This window comes from Tyto alba, unplaced genomic scaffold, assembly GCF_018691265.1.
Source record: "Tyto alba isolate M040663 unplaced genomic scaffold, T.alba_DEE_v4.0 Super-Scaffold_14, whole genome shotgun sequence".
NCBI lineage: Eukaryota > Metazoa > Chordata > Aves > Strigiformes > Tytonidae > Tyto > Tyto alba.
Window position 1 is genome coordinate 52,319,616 of NW_024881276.1, and position 22,770 is coordinate 52,342,385.

The 22,770-nt window shown below is 38.3% G+C and overlaps 2 protein-coding genes across 4 annotated transcripts in view; one reads left to right on the top strand and one right to left on the bottom strand.

Annotated features, from left to right (window-relative positions):
• The window catches only part of LOC116964757, a 207,398-nt gene extending 204,586 nt beyond the window's left edge, over nt 1–2,812 (bottom strand). The window contains exon 1 of the transcript XR_004408929.1: nt 2,643–2,812. The gene's annotated coding sequence lies outside the window, so the exon portion shown is untranslated. The remainder of the gene's footprint in view (nt 1–2,642) is intronic.
• Nucleotides 1–22,770, top strand: part of COL8A1 (collagen type VIII alpha 1 chain) — an 88,735-nt gene that overhangs the window by 3,095 nt on the left and 62,870 nt on the right. For 2 of the 3 annotated variants that reach the window (XM_042788447.1, XM_033005291.2), the window contains exon 2: nt 12,834–12,964. The exons of the other annotated variant lie outside the window; for it this stretch is intronic. The gene's annotated coding sequence lies outside the window, so the exon portion shown is untranslated. The remainder of the gene's footprint in view (nt 1–12,833; nt 12,965–22,770) is intronic. 3 annotated transcript variants of the gene reach the window in all.

Sequence of the window (22,770 nt, forward strand, 5' to 3'; positions counted from 1 at the left end):
GAAAATATTCACATGGATTTTGTATGGCACATAGAATATATTGTTCCTTTCTTTTCTACATTTACTGTCACATGCCGCCTCTATAAGTGTATTGGATATAATTTCATACCCATTCAAACAAACACAAAACCTCAATCCACCAGCTTTGCCCTATCCCTTTAATTTTTAACTCTAGAGCTAATTTACTATGGTAGACTCCTAAATGATCCTGTGGCCTTGCAAATACTGCAGTTTCAAAACAAACAAACAAACAAAATTTAACACATTCTGATGCTCAATTTCTAGAGGAATTGCCCCAGTAATGGAGGCCTTGTCTCTTATTCTTTTAAATTGAAAATTACCACTAAGCATGCATTGCTCATAGATAAAATAGTGAATGTGTGGGAGGTAACTGGAGGACTAGCAGGAGTGATAAGGACTAGAAAAAGAACCATCAATGGTCATGTCACTACCTGCTGTAGAAGGTAGGACAATTTTCATACATCCATGAGCACATCTATAAGGCAGAATTTTATGCTCACTTGTTCTATGTCTTGCTGTATATCTCAAGGGAGGAAAAATTAGGTTCTGTCTCTGAAGCTTAAATACATCCCTATATTTTCCCTTACTTTTTTTTTGCCTTCCAATTATTCTAAGTTGTGGGTTTGTTCCTTCTACAGGAAGATAATTTTTAATTTTCAATTTTCACTAGTGTCATATTTCTAAAAGAGCAATGCTTCAATGGAGTTATTGTAGTGAGGAACAAGAAAAGACAAAAACATTAGAGGTGGCTTGTTCTGTCTGATTAAGAACAAGAAATATCTGTATTTAACTGTGCAAATGTTTCTTACTTTTGCCACTTACACTTTCTAGAGTTGCGTGTAAGTGATGTTGCCTTTTTGTGGATTTTTCTCCAGAAAGTGAGATCTATTCTTTGTACTAACAGAATTCTCCTTCAGCAAAAGTTGTGGAGCTCTATGTGTTTAAAAAGATAATAATGAGTCCTGGTTCTGAAGATTTTTGTGGGTCTTGTGCAATAACTGTGCCTATTCTCTGTACACATCAGTAAACAATTGTGCTTGGTCTCCCTGTACTCCTGAAATGTTGGATGTGTTTCTGTAATTGTCTTAATGTGTAATGAATTTAATGTCTCATAATTGCACTGCAGGGGATTAATACCGCTAGCAGTCTAGGGACATCTTTTGATGATTAAAACTTCATGCAAGTCCATATTTTATAGCAAACGCAAGATGAATGTAAGTTTCTTGCTTGTGAATGGCAGGTGAAACTGTTGGGGTGACATGTAATGGGATCTCTTCAGAAGGGAGTGAGAATCGGTGCCCTCTCTTGGTTAGAAAAAAATATATAAAGCAGCCCTATGAGAGTGTTTATCAGTTCCCTCTGCTGGCTACAAAGCCCACAGCCAGATGAGCAGCTGTGTTTGCGGAGGCGAAGATCTTAAGTTCTATTCCCAGTGCTGTGTGCATGCGGAAAACTGATGACTGTGGTGTCTGTGCATGTATGTGGACATCATTCTTTATAGGGTCTCATCAGCAACTACACTGAGTTCAACATGAGGGCAATCAAAAATATGGAGTTCCTGGGAGGTAAGAAACTTTCCACTTAGAATTTGAGAAGCTATGCCATTCATAATACTACGCAGCTAGAGCATCCTTCTGCTATGCATCATATACGCATCTTGCTTTTTCTACCTCTTCAAGAAAAGCATGCATGTGTGTGTTCATTACATTCAGTTCAGAGACATCTGGCCAGTTATCACAAATATTCTTGGCAATCCCAAATTGTAACACTTCAGGCTGTCAGCTTCTGAGAACACATTTGCAAAAAAGAAATAAATGGTACCAACAAGAACACTCCAACCTAAAAAAAAAAAAAAATCACAAACCAAACCAAAAGAGATAACTAGTTCTTTTCCATTCTTGTAGGGAAAGGCCTATTTAATTCGATTATGCAACTGGAGAAACAGGTCATACAATTTATGCAGTCACTCTGAAATAAAGTTGAGATGAAAAAAATATACTGCAAATTTAAGAAAGAGTTTCTATTTTAAACAAATATCCATAGCACTAAAAATCACAAACTCCTGGGTCAAGTATGCCAGTTCACTTCAGCTCCCAGGAATCTATCGCAGCAACACATAGGTTACACATAACCTATCCTATTAAGGGGAGAATGAGTCAAAACTAACAGCTTGACATACTAGATATCAAAGGTATATTAAAAGCCAGATTTCTGGAACATCTGCAGCATATGTTTCCTGCTAACTAAAAAAGCAACCACTCTTTCCAGACCAACATACTGCTGCATTTTTCTCTCTGAAAGTAAGAAGTGGACAGTAGCATACTGTAGACTCGCACAGGGAACTTCAAGCAAAACATTTGACCATTTTTGCAATTGAAAATTCCAGAGAACAAGACAAGTTTCTAACAAAACCCAGTGTTATGATGTAAAGCAACACCACATATGTATAATACACTACAGTCCCTGAAATAGAGGTGCTTACATTGCCTCACATTTACTCATAATTTTCAAAGGGACAGAATGGAAGGTGGCACAGACCCAGGACACCCAAACCAAACACAGTCAACTTACCACTGAAGAAGTCTAGCAGTCAAGCCTGCTTATGCCAGCACACAACTTACCTCTGTTCTGCCCTTCCATTCTTCCCATGATGTGTGTAGCTCCAGTGAATGCAGAATGTTAGAACAAGGGTCTTTTATGTGGCTCAGACACCAGAATTTCTTTCAGCTTGCCTTTAAAAAAAAAAGGAAAAAAAAGAAAAAAGAAAAAAAATGTGTTCAGATATTTCCCAGTATTTCTTTGTAAATGAATTAGGTGATTCTAGTCCAACTCTCACTTGAAGGACATTAATATAAAACACACAGTTGGGACCCTTGTTGGCAAACCTCAGCAAAAATCAAGAGGTAGTTACTTTAGGTCAAAGCTGAGCAATAAAAGCAGGCTCGTGAGGAAAGTTTATGTTGCCAGCATTGATATATCTGTCACCTGCACTATAGATAAAAAGCAAATAAGCGAAGAGTAGTTAAGCAAGTACATCCCACAAGCACTAGCATTCACACAAAATGGATTTTAGAAAATGAAGGAAAAAACACAACACTCAGTACTTATTTCCTAGCAGTCAGTGGCTTGAATTGAATTTACCATAGTAGCACATCACATTGTTTGCTGCAGAAAAATGCAAAGCTTAGGCCTTTAGGAGTAAGTCTCTTGTGCTTCACTAGTTCCAAAAATGTCAGTGCTTGTCAGAGTGCTTTTGAAATAAAACCAAAACCATGTTAATAAAGTGAACTTTCCAAGACAATGTTGGCCAAAACTGATTCTTAGATTTCTTTTCAGTAATAAACTGCCTCTGTGGTGGCTGAGTTGATAGGGAGAAGGATTTAAAGGGCCAAAGCCAAGTTCTGGTTAACTCAAAGAGGGTAAAAAAAGAGCTCTCAGAGTACAAGCCCTCCAATGAATGGAAAGATTTTTGCTGAGGGTGGGCAGAGCTTAGCAAAATCCAGCTGTGCTTTCAAAAACGGCTGTAATCATTATTAGGCTCCACTTGAATGTATTCCAAGACTGAAATACTTGTTGTGGGTACAATTTGTGACATGCTGCTGTAGATTACTGGACAAGACTCTGTACTTCAATGCAGAATTCACAGGGTGAATATCAGTTCACAAGAGCTACTCTGCCTATTTATTAAGCAGTAATTCCCTACATGAATTAACAAGGCAACAACTGGAAGAATTCTCTCCCATCCAATCCCAGGCTTCCAGCTGAACAGCTCCCAAAATATGCTCCAGCGCAGGATGAAGGTGTTCATGATGAACTGAGTTCCTACTGTGCACACAAGTTGCGTGTGAGTCTGGGCAGTGAGATCTCTGAACCGTTTTGCTTTATGTGCATATAGAGGCAGGCACAGCAGCAGCTTCTGTCTTCCACAGAAGAAAGTGGTGCAGTAGTTGGATGTTCTGTGCCTGTTACAGGAATTCCTGCTCTCCTCCAGTTGCAGCCAGCATAGCTCAGTTCAGGAGCTGGATGTGCTGCAATGGCAGCACATTACAAGGGTGTTTTCTCAGTCCTTATGCTGAGGAAATCCTACGGACTATTATTATCTTTTGAAGAGCTGGGCATAACTTACTACGTCAGGAAAAATGGAAAACCTTTTAGGATTGTTCCCTAAACTTGCATTATTAGTCTCAGCTAAAAACATTATTCATACTATTCTAGAAATAAAGAAAACTGTATGTTTAACATCCAAGCCTTTAATCAAGGATCAGTTTCATTTGCAGGAGTAAATTTTTTTATTTTTGTACTGCTTTAAAATTATCAGATGGCTTTCAATTTGTAGTTTAAAGGAAATCCGCTCACCTCAGCTGTCTTTTGTAATGTCACCTTTATTGCATTTCATTTTTAGATTGCTCTTAAGCAACTAGTTGCAAATACACAGTATCTAAAATCCAAGCTACTGATTCATTTTGGCATGTGATTCTTATGGTATGTCTCTGTTCCACAGTCAGGGCAAGATAGCTCTTAGATTCAAATTTCAAGCACAAAAACTTCCTTTCACTGAGTTCAGATTTCACTTGCAATTAATATATTATTCATTTGAAACACCCTATTTTCAACATCACATCTGTCACTCGTATGCTGAATGCTTGCAAGAACTCTGTACAAAAGGACTATGAAACATAAGCAAAACAAATTCAATTTGTGACTGCTCAGAGACGTTTTCTCTGCTACACATGTTCAACTTTCTACTAACACTTTATCTCATGAAAACAAGTATTTTGAAAATAAGTGAACAGAAACCTACTATATTTTCAATGCTCCATTCGTCAAGCGTATTTTGAGAGCTGAAATTTTAGCTTGATGGACACTCTCAACATACATAGCCTTATGCCTTAACTCCCGCCAAAGCTGAAGTTAACTGAAGACATAACTTGGTGCTTTCCAGGGGCACTCGGTGCCACAGACTGCAGTGCAGGGCACAGCAACCCTTTTTTCCCTGCTACTCCCCCCCTGACACCACAGATGACGAGGTGAAACATTTTTGCTTGCTCAACTGCTTGTAAGTCTTTAAGACTTCGGGAAAACGTTGAATGTTGTACCCGCTGCCCAAAAGCTGCCGAGTTTGTGTCAGCGGATTCAATTTAGTGACAATTTAGTTGTAATAATTCTGCTTTAAGAGAACCCAAACCCCAAAATGAAAAAACAAAACAAAACAAAACAAAACACTCGGTTTTGTGTAAAACACTCTATCAGAAGTGGCCGCTAAGCACCTCCGTCCAACAAAGCCTGCACCGAGTTAAATCGGTGAAGAGGCCGCAGCAGTCCCCCTCAGCCACGGGGCACCCTCAGCGCTCCGCCACGCTCGGCGGCCGTTACCCGCCCGTAACGGCCACAGCGCGAGCCCGCGTTATCCCGCCCCCAGCCGGGCCGCGCTGCCGCCGCCACAGCCCCGGGGCCAGGCGCCATAGCCCGGCGGGGCGGTGGCAGCGCGGGCAGGGCCGGGGCCAGCCCGGGCCACCGGGCAGCCGCGGTCCAGAGCCCCCCTCACGTCGGCGCGGCACCTCCCGCCTGGCGTTACGGCTCTGTGGTTCAGGGCCGCGCTAACGTGAAGGCCGTTTCTGCGCACAGGCAGGCGGAAAAAGTGATTTAAAGCCTGCGCCTCCGGTTCCCAAAGGAGAGGCAAGGGTTGAGGAGAGCAGAAACTCCCCACAGCCCAGTCAGCTGAGGAGCATTTATGGAAACACAATGCGTTTGAGGTTTCTTGGGTTTTGGAGATACAGCCTGGGGGCTTCGCTTCTGCGTGCCAGCCCTCGGTGCCCCTTTGAGAAGGATCTGGGTAGCATTAGCTCGCACAGATGCGCGCAGTGCTGGATGGCCAAAAATGAGGGGGGCGGGGGGGGGGGGGCTCCACTCTCAGCTGGAAAGAAAATGTTGCATCCTGTGAGGGGAGGCTGCTAGCAAAGAGGAGGAAGGCTGCTCCAGCACGCACCACAGGAGGTTCAAGACCTTTCAGATTTCCCCATCTGGAGGCAAAATTTAGGCCACTGCAAGTTAAAAAAAAAAAAAAAAAAAAAAAAGTCCATTCTGAAGTTAAGGTCTTAAAACCAAAAACAAACCCACCTGCAAATAATACTACTGTATATGGGTATGTAGTATAAGGAGAGTAACCAGTCCTGTATAGTTGACATTCTAAAACCCCAAAACTTCCCCCAAAATACCAAACACTTTGAAAAGAAAAGGAAAGAGAATGACAAAACTACCATATTCAACAGTCAGGGAGTTCGGAAGGCAAACAGCTGAATGGAACAGCTTTATCATTTCTTTCCAATGTATTCTCCCTGCCCTGCTTTGTTTAGCACAAAGGTTTTTCAGGGTGAGTCTTTTTGATCTATTTGTTACATCCTCTAGCGTGGCAGAGCCCTGACTCATGATTAAGGGTTTAAGACAGAAAAAGAGCAGCAGCTCCTGAACCTGAAGGCTTGTAAATTGTACATAGAGAGAAGCTGACTCCTGGAGTCCTGCTCTAGTCCCTTTAACACACTCTTGCTTACACAGATGATTGGTATGTCTGGAAAGATATACTACAAATGCTTCACCTCCCTCCCCTGGCTGCAGAAGCATCCAAGAACATCATATACAGTAGATTAATGAATTTATCCTTACAAGCACCCTGGCAACATCACTCTCATTTTAGAGGAAATTGAGGCACAGAGAAAGTTGCTGGTGTAGCATTTCAAGAGATTGCTCCTGGCCAGGTTCTCAAGTGTCTTCCTGTCATGGTGGGGGCTAATTGGAGAGTTTGGTTCCCATCCGGGCACTTCAATGAGAACCAGATTTTCATGAGAGCTCAGCACCCAGTAGTTCTTGCAATGATACTTGCAGCCAAATTTTCTGAAAAGCTCCTTTGATCATCTGGTCACTGCCTCAGTGGAAGCAGAGAGCTTTTGAAAAATCTGATGCTGTTTGTGGGTGCTGAGCACTTTTCAAAATTCTTGCTTAAGTGACCTGGCCAAGGATGCAGACTAAAATCTGAGCAGAACCCACTTTGCCTAATCCCTAGGCCAGTGATTTAACCACAGGCGTATCCTTACATCTTCGGCAAAGAAAGAATAGACACAAGTTGGGGCAGGAACCAAAATGCCAAATAACTGCCAGTACCCATGCCTGCCAAGAAAAATGCCCGGATACTTGTGGGCAAACCAGACAGCCACATTTTGGTACTTTCCTGAGAAAGGATTATTCCTAGTAGCAGTGCCAGAGTCTGGCAACCTGGATTATGCTCTTTCCAGATGTACCTATTTCTTTCTGGGCTAAAACGCTTGTGAACATGCCCTCACACAGGCACACCCTCCCCACTCTTGAAAAAACAGCAGCTATCCAAACACTGTACTGTCTCCATTATCCTTAGAGAGCCAGGCACGCTTGGGCAAGACAACACTATTTTGTGTAATGATTAAGAAGCAGTGGTCGCGTCAGTGAAGATTCTTGTTTTCATTGAATATTTCATTCATTTCTGAACATAAGCAACCACTTAGCTGCAGTTGTGCTAGATGCAGAGGAGGAAACACATGCTATTCTTGGCTGGACTTTACCTCTGTGGGAAGCAGCAGCCTCCTTACAGCAGCTTCTGTAGGCTGCATGATTTAGCTACATTAAAGATTGCCCTAAACCTCAAGCAGGGACCTGCCTCCAGATTCTGAGAACCCCAAAGTGCGAATGCGTCAAAACCCAGCCTGGATCATGTATTTTATGCTCTGTTTGTGTGAAGTCCATTTGAAAATGACAGTTTCCAAAGCCGTGAGCTCAAGGCTAGTATAGAAATTCCTCTTCAGGCTGACTATATCCATTCAGCTGCCACTTGAGATGTTGTTCTCTGTCACTCAGCATCAACTTGTTGGACTGTCTATCAGAGAAATCTATCATGGAATCCAGCTTTCATTAAGTGCTCTCTGTCTCACCTCTATCCCCAGCTTTCAAACCACCTCCCAGGTCAGTATTTTACCAGTCCAATAATAGGAAGATAAGCTACCCAGTCACTAGTGTGTTTTAAGGCAGCATAGATATCATCTGATAACTACTGAATTAAAATGTTTACAGAAAAATAGTTTTGTAAAACAGATCAGATTAAGCTGTTGCTGAGGGTTGAGATCAACCTATATAAGCCAAAAAATGCAGCTGTATCTTTTCTAGCTGCAGCTAGAAACAGCTAAGTGTACTGGAAAAACCTTTGATTTGGGTGGGGGGGAGGAAAGATACTATCCCAACAGGATTACACCTAGAAACAAGTGTGAACATTAGTTTTCTGCTCTGTTGGGTGTTATTATAGTTATAGACAAGGAAAGTGACAGCTGTGGTTTGTGCTTTAATTGTTGAATGACAGTGCTTTCACTCAATTCTGACATCTGCTGCAGTAATTATTGTAATAACAATTCTAGTCAGAAGCTGGACTTCAGAGTAATACCTCAGTCAAAGATTACAGCCTCAGCTTTACAAACAAACAAACAAAAAAAAAAACTGAGGCAGAAAGGGATGAGCTCATGCAGCTTATTTATGCAGATAGTTAATTGCACATGCTTTAATGTACCTTGTGGCCTAAAAGTTAAGGGGAATAACACTGGAGGAACTTGGATTATGGTAAGTAATTTTGTGGGCCTTTGTGTTTTTGTCAGCATTTATAACTACAACTTTTCACTTTTTCCATCTTGCATATTTTTATTTATTTATTTTTAACTCTCTTGTCCTGTCCTGAGAAGAAGCCAAGGCATTTCTGTGGAAAAGCTGGAGTCTACTGAGGGCCCAGGTCAAGAAATTTGTCTTGCGCATCATCTCTTCTGAACTCAAAAACTAGCAACAGTTCAAAAAAAGGTCTTAGTTTGGAGAGTAGCAAGGTGATCAGGACACACAGCCTGCTGGTGAAGGACTGGGAGCTGTGGAGTGGTGGTATCAGAAAGGGCCCATGGAAAGGGCTATCAGGTTTGACAGCCCAGCTTGATGTGCCTTTGAAGCAGAGCGAATGGGCCTTCCAGCACTGTCAGGAAAGAGTGTTGACATTAATAAAGGTTGATGTGCAGAAGATCTTCTGCACCATTGTCTTACTCTGGAGCCAAGGTCTTCTGTAGGGCTGCTGCATTTTCCTTCTAGACCTAGATACCCTAGCACTAACTCTTCCACCTGGTCGTAAGTGTAGTTTGGGGCTTGTGTCTTTTGTATTAACAAGGTAGCACAGAGACTTAAAGGTGGCATGCTCAACTCCCAGGTAATCAATCTCATTATGAGATACTGTCACTCTGGGAAGGTTATGTTTCTTTCTAATTTTGTCTAGAAATGCACTCCAAGAAATGAGAGGTGTTTCCTTTTACAGCTAATGCTTGTATTTCCACCAAAGAGCTGTAGTTCTGAGTTGACATATTCTGAGAAAAAGTTTTGCTTAGAAGTTCCTGCTTATTTCTTTGGGAAATAATTGGAATCACTTACCAATTATAATCACTTAAAAGTAGAAAAAAATTTCCACTTTCAGGAGAGGGCAGTCAGCATTTCCCAAATCATTCTTCATTTTATGCCCATGAAGATGGTCACTTGAAATCACTGGCTGCTGACATAGGTCTTATAAGAACTTGGGTCTCATTCTCAACCCAGACAAGCATTGGAGAAAACTGTACTTCTGGGAGCTACACAATTCAGCCTCCGTAAACAGAGACATTTCCAGCCTTTACAGATTCACCCATGACAAAGCAAAACACCCTCCAAGCCTGACTGAATTTACACAGCTAAATAAATCACTTTTTAAGTGTTTAAATGTCACTGCGAGAGTGAAAAGATGAAATGTGCTGTATATCATCTCTACAAAACCAGTAGTTATATTATAAATAAACAGAGTTTGCTTGGTATTAGGGACATAGGAAATTCCATTCAAGAACAGACAAATGGCACATCTTGTCTGGTATCCTGCATCTGGCACAGGCCTATAACAGATGCTTAAAATACTTGGCTCTCTTGGTCCCACAGTCTCCCCTGTTCCACCTACCACCAATGTTATAAATCACACAGTTTTCCTAACCTCTGGTGAGAGTCTCTTTCCTGCTCACTTGTATAATGTGGGAGGTGGAAGCTCAGGCCCGGGGAATACATATTTGCCCTATGTGATACTTATTACTTTGACTGGTACTAAATTTGGCTGAACTGTGGTTCTGACTGTTTCAGAACATATAAGGTATTACTGCCTGTATCGCCTATGTAGCCAAACAAAGCAGCACACAGGTGAGGACTATGCTTGGCTCCAGAGAAAGGGGGAAGCAAACACCTTCTCACCCTCATTTGCACATAGCCAGCAAATAATTAAAAAAAAAAAAAAAATTGAATGAGTTATTAAATCTAGTAACTTAAAGTTAAATTTAAAAAAATAAATGAGTTTATTGTCTATCAGGCAGTGTTTACTTTTGCCCTTATTCCAGAGGTTATCAAAACATGGTTCATCTACCCAGCAGGTCACATAATGCAGGTTCCCCTCTTTAGTTGCCTGGTGCTTCTAGCCATTGTCACTAGTGTGATATGCCTGCACTCAGAAAAACTGACTATGACTCTCTCCCTTACTACAAACGTACTTCCCACAGACCATGTCCCTTTATTTTCTACAACTTCATTCATAACCAACATTAAATTCAATGGCACAATCAGTTAAGGGCCTCTAAAACAGACAAATGAAAAATCCAAACCTTTCCATTTGAAAAGTTGAAGTTTAAAAAAACCTTGGTATTAATTACATCACACCCTCTTTGTGTTCCTCTGTGAAATTTAACAGGATTTTTAATAGGCTAAAGAGAATTTATGACTATAAGTAACTACCACATGAGGTCCTTTTGCCTGTCATCTTAGAGAAACAAGAGAAAGAGAGGGGCAGCCATAGAAATTATGACACCTCATGTCTAAACTATAATGTTAGAAAACTGAATTTGAAGGAAAAAGAATTAAGTGTCCCTCAGTTTGAGCATATTGTCTCTACAGTTGCAGAACACTGCTCTTTAGGAGTGACCTAATAAATCTTTACATATTAATAAGGAAAAGCTGAATCCCAATGATATGCCTAGCCTATTGGATATAGTTTCAGAGGTCAGATTTTTCCATGCTCAAGGATTTTCTGATTTTGGTTCCATCCTACTGAATATAACATTCAGCGTCAAAGGTTCAAATCTAGAGCAGACCTTTGATCTAGCTAACCAAAATTCGTATCCACAAAGAACAAGACTTTACAGTATCAATCCGCTTGAAAGAATGGACACATTAAAGCTTCTACAATACCTAATAGAAGTGCATCCTTTAACATATTCCAGATCAACCATACATTCAGGGATGGCCAGGCTCAATATTAGTAGTTCTGTGACTTTCTGCACTTTTCTCCTGTAGTACAAGAGGAATGACTTTCAGAATATCCATTCTATTTCAGTCAGGAAGAGAAGTAGAGGTTTTTCGAAGCAGACAAATGAGTCAGCCACTTGTTCCAAATAAATGGAAATGGTGTTCCAAGTTTCCTGGACATCTTTAAAAACCACACAGAGTAGCTCAGCTGCTTAATATATTGTATTCTACACCTCACATTTAAGAGGACACAAATTCACATGCTTTTTATTCCAGATATAAGTTGGTTTACCCACCGCAGTCCAAAGCCATCTCATTTTGTCTCTGTCCGACACATGCTACTCGTCTTGCTTGTGCCATACCCAAGAACAAAAGCACTGTTCAGAGTAAAGAGCAGCAGCTGATGTTCCTGGACTGCCACGGGTATCCCAAATAATCCTGAACTAAGTGTCTTAATATCCGTGAATGCATTTGACCAGTTGTATAACAAGGACATTAATATTTTGCTTTCTGAGGAGGAATGTTGTAAACCTTAATTAATATATCAGTGACAAAAAAAGGCATGAGTTACAACTTTAACTATACGGTAAAACAGAACATCTATGTGGATAAATAATTAAAAGGAGATATATAAAACTATAAAAATAATTTCTTTACTGCAAACCTTGCCTTAACAAGAAACATAATTCCTTCCTCCCTCAAGAAAGCTGAATACACTGACTCATGTCTTTGTTTAAGTGTCATGGTAAATTTGTTCTTTCATAATGTGTAGTAGTTTAGCTTTGAACTTTTGATTTTTTGAAAAGGCAGAGTGGAAAAATGTTTTAATGGGAGAGGAGTGCGAATTCCAGAACTGTCGACTGTTACTTGTTTATGGAGGGGGGGGGCGGGGACTACTTAAGTTTTAGGCTTTGGTTGGTGTAATTTGTTGTTGCCTGGTACTTTCTGATAAATCAAAGAGTTTACACTGTACAGTGAAATATTTCAATTTTTTTTCTCTTATTTTTCCAGCTTTTTCGTGTTCAAAAGTCTGAACAGGCTTGAAATTGACTGCCGTTGAGGAGAGAAAAATTAGCTCTCTACAAATAGAAATAGTGATCCTTTGTAATATACAAAGCAGTCCAAACAGAAAATAACTCACAGTTTACTGTGAATTGCAAAGCTACACACAAGCATAATATGGGAGTGAATAGAATATTACTCATAAAAATAAAACAAAACAAAATGTGAACCTTTCATGGCATCTTTGTAACCTGAGCAACAGTTTTAAACACAATTTTCCTGTGCTGTTTCATGTTTATTTAATGTATTAACATTTGAGTACGTCAAAAAAATATTAAAGTAGGAAAATAAAATAAACTTTATGTAGCTTATTTATTCAAGTAAAGTAAAAAATATTTCTCTGCTATCCTGCATATTTTGAAGAGTATTAACATTCATGCTTTTGTCCCTTCTCTTTCTAGAAAGAGAAGAAAACACAGATTGTCAGAATCCTTCAAATTTGATACTCAGCACTGTTATGATTGCTTCATTACCGGATGTTAAGTCTGGATATCAGAACCGGTACAGTGAAGTACTCTCCTATTAAGCCAAGGTAATTTTCTTCCTAACAATTCAATTGTTTAAAGTATTACAGAAGATGCCCTCCCACCCCTCCTATTCCCTGCCAGTTAAAACATTTCTGGGCAGAACATTATGTTATGAAATATAGCATTAGTTGACATGAAAGACATGAGAACTGATGCTTTTGCTAACGGGCAGAGAAATTCAGGCCTCATTCATTAATATAAATTTAGCAAGAACATATTATTTAAGACAACCACACTAAATTGGGTTTGGAAAGCAACTGTAAGTGTCAGCTCCTTTCCCTTCATTGAGGGAATAGTGACATGATAGATGCAACATCCTGGATTCACAGCCTGTTAAGAGACTACTGTACTACCATTATGGATATGTCAGAGACTGCATTCTTTGCTGCACTGGCATTAAGAGCTAAAAGCATTAAGGATAGAGAGCATAATTAATGAAAAAGTCTAATGCTGAAACAATGCAATTAAGAAGTCTTTCAGAGCTTCATTTCCTGAGGAAAATTATTGCCAGTGTAAAGGCTCTATCTTTTCAAAAGTCTTAACAGACAAAGCCTAGGAACTACATGAAAACACCAGCCCCATGCCAGAGATGAGAACTTCTCCATTCACAAAGCCAGATGTCAGAGTATTATTCTGACACAGGCTTTGCTGCGGACATCAACTGCTTTTCAGATAGACACTGAGACAAGTTTCTACTTAGTGGGATAGGCATCCATACAATAGGTTATTTCATAAATATTATTTGCTCAGAATGGAAAACTACATTTATGAAAGCCTACCAGTCACTGGTTAAGTGTCATGTTTTCCCTCAAGAACAGAACTGCACACAGTGCAGGCTTGATGTAGTCACAGTATGTTATAGGAATGTGCAACTTGGAATTCAGACAGGAGGGCAGTCAGTTGCAGGATTGTATGCCAAAAAAATGCAGGTGACTGAGGCTGGCCACTGGCCCATAAGGAAATGGAGATGCAATTATCTTCAGAACTAAGGTACATAGAAAACATTTTCAGAACATTTTCTATCGTCACACAGCTTTAAAGTATCCCCTCCTTCCCTGGTGTATCAGTAATCAAGATACGAGCAGTCTTCTGTCCACTGCCCTAATACAATTGCACATCTTCCACAGTATATTTACATTAACTTAAAGAAGCTGTAGTTTTACTTTGTAGCTTCCTTTTTCTCCCCAGTGAAAAAAAAAAAAAAAAAAAAGCTTCTAGAAACACACACCTGTACAGCTGAGTCAGAAAAACACAGTTAAAGAATCAATTGCTTTAGACAGGATTTAAGTGGATTATCATATAATCACCATTGTAGACAAGAGGAAAAGAAAAAAAATATAGGTGCACAGGAAGATCAGCTAGAAGATAGATATATCTTATTAGTATATATAATATATTCTTAGTATATTTAACACAGCTGCCTCAGGATCCACATTTGCTTTCAAAGTAATGGAATTCTGTTACAAGACAGTAAACAACGTGGCCTATAATTCTTTGAGGTCATTTAAAGCCTGACTGTTAAACAAACATTACTCTGACTTTTTTTTTCCCCCCAAGGATTCATAATATTTCCTGTATACTTTCAGCAATTTTTGTCCTATCTGTCTCCTAAAGTATCATTTTGAACTACTGAGAAAATGTTTGTCTAAAACTAGAACTGTATTTTCAATACCTTTCTGTTATTAGTATTCCTTAAATTACATTTCATCTTCCAATCAAGCTTTGCAGCAACAGTTACTCTTTTGATGCAAGTCTACTGTACACTACCTTGGATCTCAGCTAGAATGCACAGTATGTCATGTGAACAGTAAAAAACAATACAGCTCAACTTTCCCAAAGTAGGTTGAATCAGGAATTTTAAGAATAATCTAAACCATATTTTTACTAGCAAGCAGAGCCAATAAGTCATTGAAGCTATATAAATATATTCATACCCGCATTGCACTTCATTATAAAAAGAATCTCACACCCAGGAACACAAAAATTCTTGCTGTGGAATAATGAATAATTGTGGAACAAATAAATGGAAGAATACACTGATCTTTGCATGAGAAGCACATTGTAAAAGGGATCCCAGTAAAACAAGATGAATCTTCAGACATTTATAAACTTTTTATGACTTTCTTAGAAGACATTAGAAAACTTGAAGGTCTTTGTACAGAGCAGCGTTATTTACAGAGGTATTTCTTGCTTATATTCTTTAAGTGAAATTTATGTATGATTTCATATACAAATACACGCAAGCATGTATGTTTTTAGCAAAGTCTGACATTAAATATTTTTGACCAATTTATAATATATGGTAATGCCAATAGATAGGTCCCAGTGAATTTGATATATTATGTCAGAAAGTTATTCTACATGTAAGAATACATCTGTGTAAATTCAATAGTGTATTTTTTACAGATGTTATTTATGTGCATGTGTCTTTACAGGACTTGTGTCTAGACCCAGTCTGGATTTAGACTGCTGTCAGTGACAGCAGAATGTAAATCTTTGTATGTTTCCTCTCTGAACTACTTTTTTTTTTTTTTTTTACTTTTTTTTTACTTTTTTTTTTTACTTTTTTTTTTTTAATATTGGCTTTCTTTTCACTGCTAACTACAATGGCCTATTTATCAATATAAGTGGAAGTTATCTGAACAGCAGCCAACATAGAACATGGAGTCAATAGCAATGATTCATGGCAATTTTTACAGTTTGTTGTGTTTTTTAATGCTCAGAGCATATATAGGCAAGAAACTTTCTGATGCTGTGAGATGAAAATATTGTTCACCCCTTTGCAGAATATAAAGCTGAGAAATGAAATTGATTTAGTCACAACTAAACACTTTCCTCATCTCAGAAAGGTAGCACTGCACAGTTCAGCCAAATTGTAGCTACCTGAAAAAGGGAAGAATTTAATCACCTATGCATGAAATCATACATTTTTAAGTTGTTTTAACCACAGTGTAGGCAAAGCTAAACTGAATGATTTCACCATGCTGAATTATTTCCCACGTTCCTTTGGTACTTGAGTAATGTCAAAAAATGCAGGAATTGGGAAGTCATATGATGTATAGGAAAGAGCATATTGTGGTTTCTAAGAAAAATATTTATTACCAAGCAAGCTATTTTGATTTATTAAATGATAGCTTCCCATCACAGTGTTTTTTGATATGGTGCTTGAAACCACAATGGTTGTATAAAGCCAGGACCTTATTTGTTTAAAGTCATCTACTAGTGTTTTTAATAGAAATATCAGTTCACAACAATGCCAGATTCATAGAAACTTATCCAGGAATAAACTCTTGAAAAATTCTTTTTTTCCTAGAGTGTCCGTTAAGCCAGTGCAGGCACCGTGTCTCAGTGCTAGTCTTCTAACATTAGATTTATAAGATGTTATAATTAACAACAGGTGATGGGCAGCACAACATGCACAGCAAGCAAAGTCAAAAGACAGGCAGCTCAAGAGCCACTTGTGAATCATCAAAACTTTTCCCTGGATAAACTCAGTAGTAATCCTGGTAGGTTTTCTGGCAACTGTGTTGTGGGGGGTGGAGGGGCTGTATGGTGGGGTTTTTTTTGATTGGAGTTTTTGTTTTGTTTTGTTTTGTTCTTATTTGAATTCCACAACCCCCTTTCTCCTTTTTGACGTCAAAGATTAGGAACCATCTGTCTGTCCTTAGTTACGTAGCTTTTCCACTTCTACATTCACCTATCTGTGAAAGGAGACAAATTATTCTTCCCCACTCACAAAGGACTTCTTGAAGGATTACAGACAGGTCCACACACAAAATTTAAAAATTATGCAGATTTTTAAGAGACACTAATGTCTCCATTATTCCAGCTCTTTCAAGCTCACATTCTGTAAAAACAACACAAAGGAAAAGGTTCAAAATATGTACAGCCTCCACATCAATTTTAAGAACAGCAGTTCTTCAGCTTAAGGCTGAAAAGGAGGGAGTAAGACACTGAAAAACATGAATCAGCAAAAAAAAAAATGTCCCCAATGCCTAGTTAAACAAATACCATTATTTTTATCTTTTTTCTTGTGTTGTGAGAATATAAGCGAGACAAGGTATGTTGGGAAAGGGAATGTTTTTGTTTAACCAAGTGACGAAGGACTTGTATTCCAAAACTACCAATAGATCTCACTTTTGTGAACTGTTTCCAAGGTACTAACCTGATGTGATCATGATATTCATGAGTTAGTTACATGCTGTAACATAATGATTATAACAAAGGAGTACTTTTTTTTTTCCTAAATAAAAAACCACCTCTGCTTTAGATAATTGGTTACATATCCTCATTGACACACTAGTAAATATTTCATATGCATTAACTGATGGGAAGATGTAAATAGGAATGTTCAAAAGAAAAAAAAAAAAAAAAATCAGTATTTGTACCATAGAAAGGACTGGAGATTTTTTATGGATACATTCCACACTGTTGCCAATATAGTTCCCCAAGTTCCTCTACAAATAACTCTGATACATGAAATCAAATTCTACTAGAACCCCTTTAGGGTGTTTCTTACCTCCTTTTAGGCTCCCCACCACAAAATACACTTGAATCAGTAACCTTAAAGTTCTTAGCATTACTATGTTAGAAAGCAATTGCTATTATTCTAGCTTTATGTTACCAGGCTGCCAACAGGAACGCTTGTTGATAAAAGTTTGAGTTCTTTATTATGTAGTGAGCTAACATTCTCTGAAATTCTCTGACTGTTGGACATGTTTATTTTTTTCCTAGGTTTATGAGATCACTGTAGTCATTGAATCGATGTTAGTACCTCAGAGAACCTAGGCTGTGATCACACTATATATGTTTGCATATACTAACACATATACCTGCACTTCCATAATGGAAAATGATCTGTTTTAATGCCCGTCCTTTGCTTGTGATTGTACCATTGGACTACTTGTCTCAAAGCAACCAGTGAACATTAAGTTGTTCGATTAAAGTTGAGCACAACCCAAATCAGTACTAACTTTTCAGATAACATTGTGTTAACTTCACTGTGAATTGGTGTCTCAACTGATTTTGTTGAACTGCTCTATTGTATAGCGGTGACTATAAAGTGAGATGGTTGCAATGGTGAATTTATCCTGCTTGTTGCAGAATTTGCACTTCATTAAAATTCACATAGCAGTGCTTATCTATAGCTGAGACACAAAGCTACCCAGGGGAACACTTGTTACTCTGGGTAATTAATCAGAGGTGATGGGAAATTTTTCTTAGTGTGCTTGGTAATCTCCAGGGCATCATCCAACTGTGAAATTTTGGCCTCACTGAAGTGGAAAGCAAGTTTCATCAGTAACTAGAATAGGCCAAGACATTTCTCACAAAGCACTTAATGACCTGGTGTCATCTGGCAAAGTTTCTCAGTGCAGTCTTTTTTCAGAGCTGGAGAAATAGTTCATTTCTATTAAATATTTCATATGCATCCATAACAAACCCCTTGATTTGGTAATCGTAGGCACATTTTAAGAAAGGTTCTACACATTCTTTAGGGTAAACAAATTTTTAAAAGGCTTGAATCTATACTAAAATAAAGTCTCTCAGCTCAGAGAACTTGAAATCACATCCTCAGTAGGAAATCTGTGGTCTTGCATGGGGAGGGAGAAAATATCTTAGACTGTCAAAATGCTTGGAGATTCAAGCACATAGCTCAAAACAGCCTGAAGATTTTTTTTATAGTGTGAGGCTAACCTCAAAGATAATTTTTTTATTTAAAAAAAGAAACACTCCCTCCATCAGATGCCCAAATTTAGAGAAATGTTACTCAAAATAATAATCACTTCAAAACAAAACAAAAGCAAACCCCACACCTTCATCAAATAACATTTATTTTTATGGTAGCTAGGCATTGATTTAAAAATTTTTATATATAGAGACAAAATGGAGGTGTGTTTTTTTCTTACTGAAGTGATTCATGATAGTTAAACTTTTGCTGCACAGGAGTAGTAGGAATTTTTAAAAGACTGACAATATTTCCAATTCAAAAGAAGAATCCTCCCCAACACAAAGAACTATTCAAATATCCAAGCACAAAATAGAGCTGGGTTTCCTAGAAAAAGGTCAGTGATTTAGACAAACATTAAACTGAGTTGAAATCAACTCAGCAATTTTATTTCCTCTAATCATCTCTTTCAGGTGTGACTTTATTAATATCGAATCTAAAAGACGAATTAGCACTTATTTCACATTTTTATCAACTATTTATTAGTTTAGCCATCCATGTCCTATAAACAGTATTTTTCACAGCTACATCTGTTTAAAATAACATTATTTTAAGAGATATAAAATATAAAAAAAAATTGAATCATTAAAAGTTTTGGCATATGGGACAGAAGTTTACAAGCTAAATTAAAATTTGACTGATTTTTCAGTTAAGTGTTGCTACAACATACAAAGCTGCTGAACACAGCTATTGATGGACAGGTTTACCCAGGCTCACAAAGAGAGCAGCAAGCTTCCTATTCCTTTTTTTGATTAACCCCTGGCTCATACTAAGTTTGTCTTGATTAAGAACATACTGTGTTACTACTGAATTCTCTTGTTTTGAGTGCATCATACTAGTTTCACTGTAGCAGCAGCTAACTGAATGCTTATTTTCTCAAATTACTTAATAGCATCATGAATTCTAGCATAGACATTTCAAAAGGTTTATTTCTCATTGTGATGACTAACTCAAGTTCCCTGTAATAGATTCACAAAGGGATTAGCAATTTTATGAGTTTAGCAAAAGTAACTGGCTCTCAGCATTAATTGCAGCCTTGAAAGTCTATCATAAGCAAGTCATTGTAGTATCTCTGATCTGAAAGAGAACCATTCTTTGCAGGTAGATACTTGGATGTAATTTCTTAACACTGTTTCTTCTAAATGAAAGTTAATGCTGGTATTTCGCTTTTAGACTGAGCTATCTTACTTATTGAGTAATTTATAAAACAAGTTATTTCTGGGGTCAGATTACCACATGTGCCAAGAAGGTCTACATTTCAGTGCAGGATTTGGATGCAGGATTTGTACCCATGTTATTCAGGCACATAACTTCCACTGAATACCTCCACTCAATGGGAGTCAGGCCACTCACTGCTTGTGTAAGTCTGAGTACAAGTTTTATTTGTATTTATATTGTGAAAGCACGCTGATGATACACTCCATAACACAGGAGTTAGGATGATAAACTGATTACTCTTTGTGAAGTAATGACATACTGAATACTGCTTAGCAATACTCATTGAACTCAAGGATAGAGCTATACAAATTCTGTCTTAAAGAATTTACAATCTTGCTACTTGATAGTAAGACACATTCACATGCTTACCTGATCTATGTCCTGTGATGCAGATATAAAGCAGCTACAGGTAGCTCAGTCAGTGGAGTGACTGTAGTTAAAGCAAGTCTTTTATGTAATACCTTTCACCCTGCAGACAGAATTCCATATGTGCTGATATTTCATCTTTGATTTGTCAAACTAAGTCTTTTATTTATGCAAGTGTACACATACGTATGTACACATGCTCATTTGTAAAAGAAAAGTTTATTTTTGGGAAAATGTGCAATGACCTTTCAAGTCAAATCAGAAGTCATATAGACACAATGCAAACTATGCTGTATTTGGGCTACAGAAATAACGGATAGAAAAGGTGAAGGCTCTTTGCACAAGTAAATTATCTTAAAACTTGTAGGTGAACATCACAACACAAAATACATACAATTTACAATTCAGCAAAAATATCCTCTACGTTTCCATTCCCTTATTAAATTAACGAATACTACAAAGTCTGCTAAAGACATATAGGTGGTATATGCCTGCCTTAACAAACTCTGTTCACACTAACTCCCATCCATAGAGACACTTGCTGTCATTGTAACAGGAGAAATCTGTGGTAACAAGGGAATGGAGGAATTTGCAATGTCAAGGCTTTTCAAATATTGTTATCCAAACTTTACATGTTTACTTGCAGAGAATTAGTAATACCAGACCACCAGAAACTTATGATTGCCTCCAAAACTCTGCAGACATAAACTGCAGAAATCGGCTGTAACTATTTGTACTTGCTGCACTTAGCTCCGCATCTAGCATGTCACAATTCTGGAAAGTAGAACAGGTTACAGGAAAGGTCAGAATTTGTTGAGACTTGGGACTGATGGATTAAAAGCAATAATTATTATTTCATGTAAAAGAAAACAATCCCAACTTACAATATTTTGGAAATTAGTAAGAAAAAGAGCAGCTAGAGAAATCTGGATTGTTCATGGACTTAGACGAAGATGGAAAATAATCAGATCATCCAGTCCATTTTCCTGCCAATGCAGTATTGTTCTCTGCAGTACATTTTCTAGTGCTTAGTTTCTGAAGTCCCCTGAGATGGGAGATTCCAGCGTTTCCTTTGGACACATCCCGGCACACTCTGTCAGGGAGGTTTTTCCTCCCTCTGTTTAGCCAAGCATTTCCTGCCTCTTCTTTTTTCCTCTTCTACTCAATAATTCTTCCTCCCCCTTGGTCCCAGGGCCCTTCAGGAATCCATAGGGGACACTCTGCTAACAGGGACAGATATTCCCAAATAGGATATTCCTCAGTATGGAAATCTATAGTAGACAATTTTAGGAGAATATTCTAGTAGCCTCCTTTTGTTTGTTGCTCTTTGTGTGCCACATGCGAAGAATGCATATGAAAGATGCTTAGCCACCTTTGAATATTTTTAATATGACAATTCTTTAGTGTGAACTTTGGGGAGAGCATCTCGTAAAACCAAAGCTTGACTGCATCAGATCAGGTTAGAAGAACTGCTGAAAGAATGACCTGCAATAAACAGTAAGTTCACCATATACCATGTCACTAGTGATTTGTCCCTTTAAATAAGTGGACATAAGAAAGAAGCCTGAAGAAAGAGCAGAAAAATATGGAGATGTTCTTGATGCAGTGATAACTGAATACAGAATTAACCATATGTGCTGTATGAATGTACTCAGCACAGTATCACATGTAGGTACAATATTCACATACAAAATTAGAGATGCTATATCATGCTAGAGATGCTATGTTATCACACTATAGATGCAGTAGCCTGCACCAACTCATTCCAGGCAGTTCTGTTATTGACAGAGCAGATGTGGGAGAATATTTATTACCATTCCATTAAGCAGGCTGTGTGCAAACTCAGCATCATGAAATCCTTTTGTGTGTTTGCAAAGAGATCCCTTCACCATTCCTTCAAAAGCTGTGGTTCATAAGGTACCACAGGCCAAATATGGCCTGAGTGTTTTCAGACTTCTAGATTCCAGTCAAGACAGGAATTTAACTGTGGTTTGCTAAGTGAAACTGGTAACCTTGTCAGACTGTTACATAGCCTTCTAACATAAGCAGTCCAAGTCTGCTACATCGATGAAAACATTGTATTATAGGTCATGATAAATACAATTCTTGAAGTAGAAGTTTAGTTTTGCCTTGAAGGGGCCTAGCCAGAGCACGCAGAAATATTTTCTTAGAAGAACAACACATGTTAAATATCTTCTTGATTTTCAAATTTGACCAGGTGGACTTCTTAGTCATTGGTCTTGCGAAACAGTGTGTAGCAGGGAAGGATTAAGTTTCCATTACCTAATTCAAAAGACTGGCCAAATATAAAACAAAAATGATGAAAGAATTTGGTTGTAATTCTGTCTGTCTCTTTGAAGGGATAGAAATATTCTTGGATGTGTCCTTTGTTTTGACACATTCATACCAAATACAAATCGAAGGGCAAAGTTGCTGAATTATTTCCTCCAAACTGCCTAAGCCCCAATTTGTTCTACTACTGCCTCTGATAGAATCCCTTTG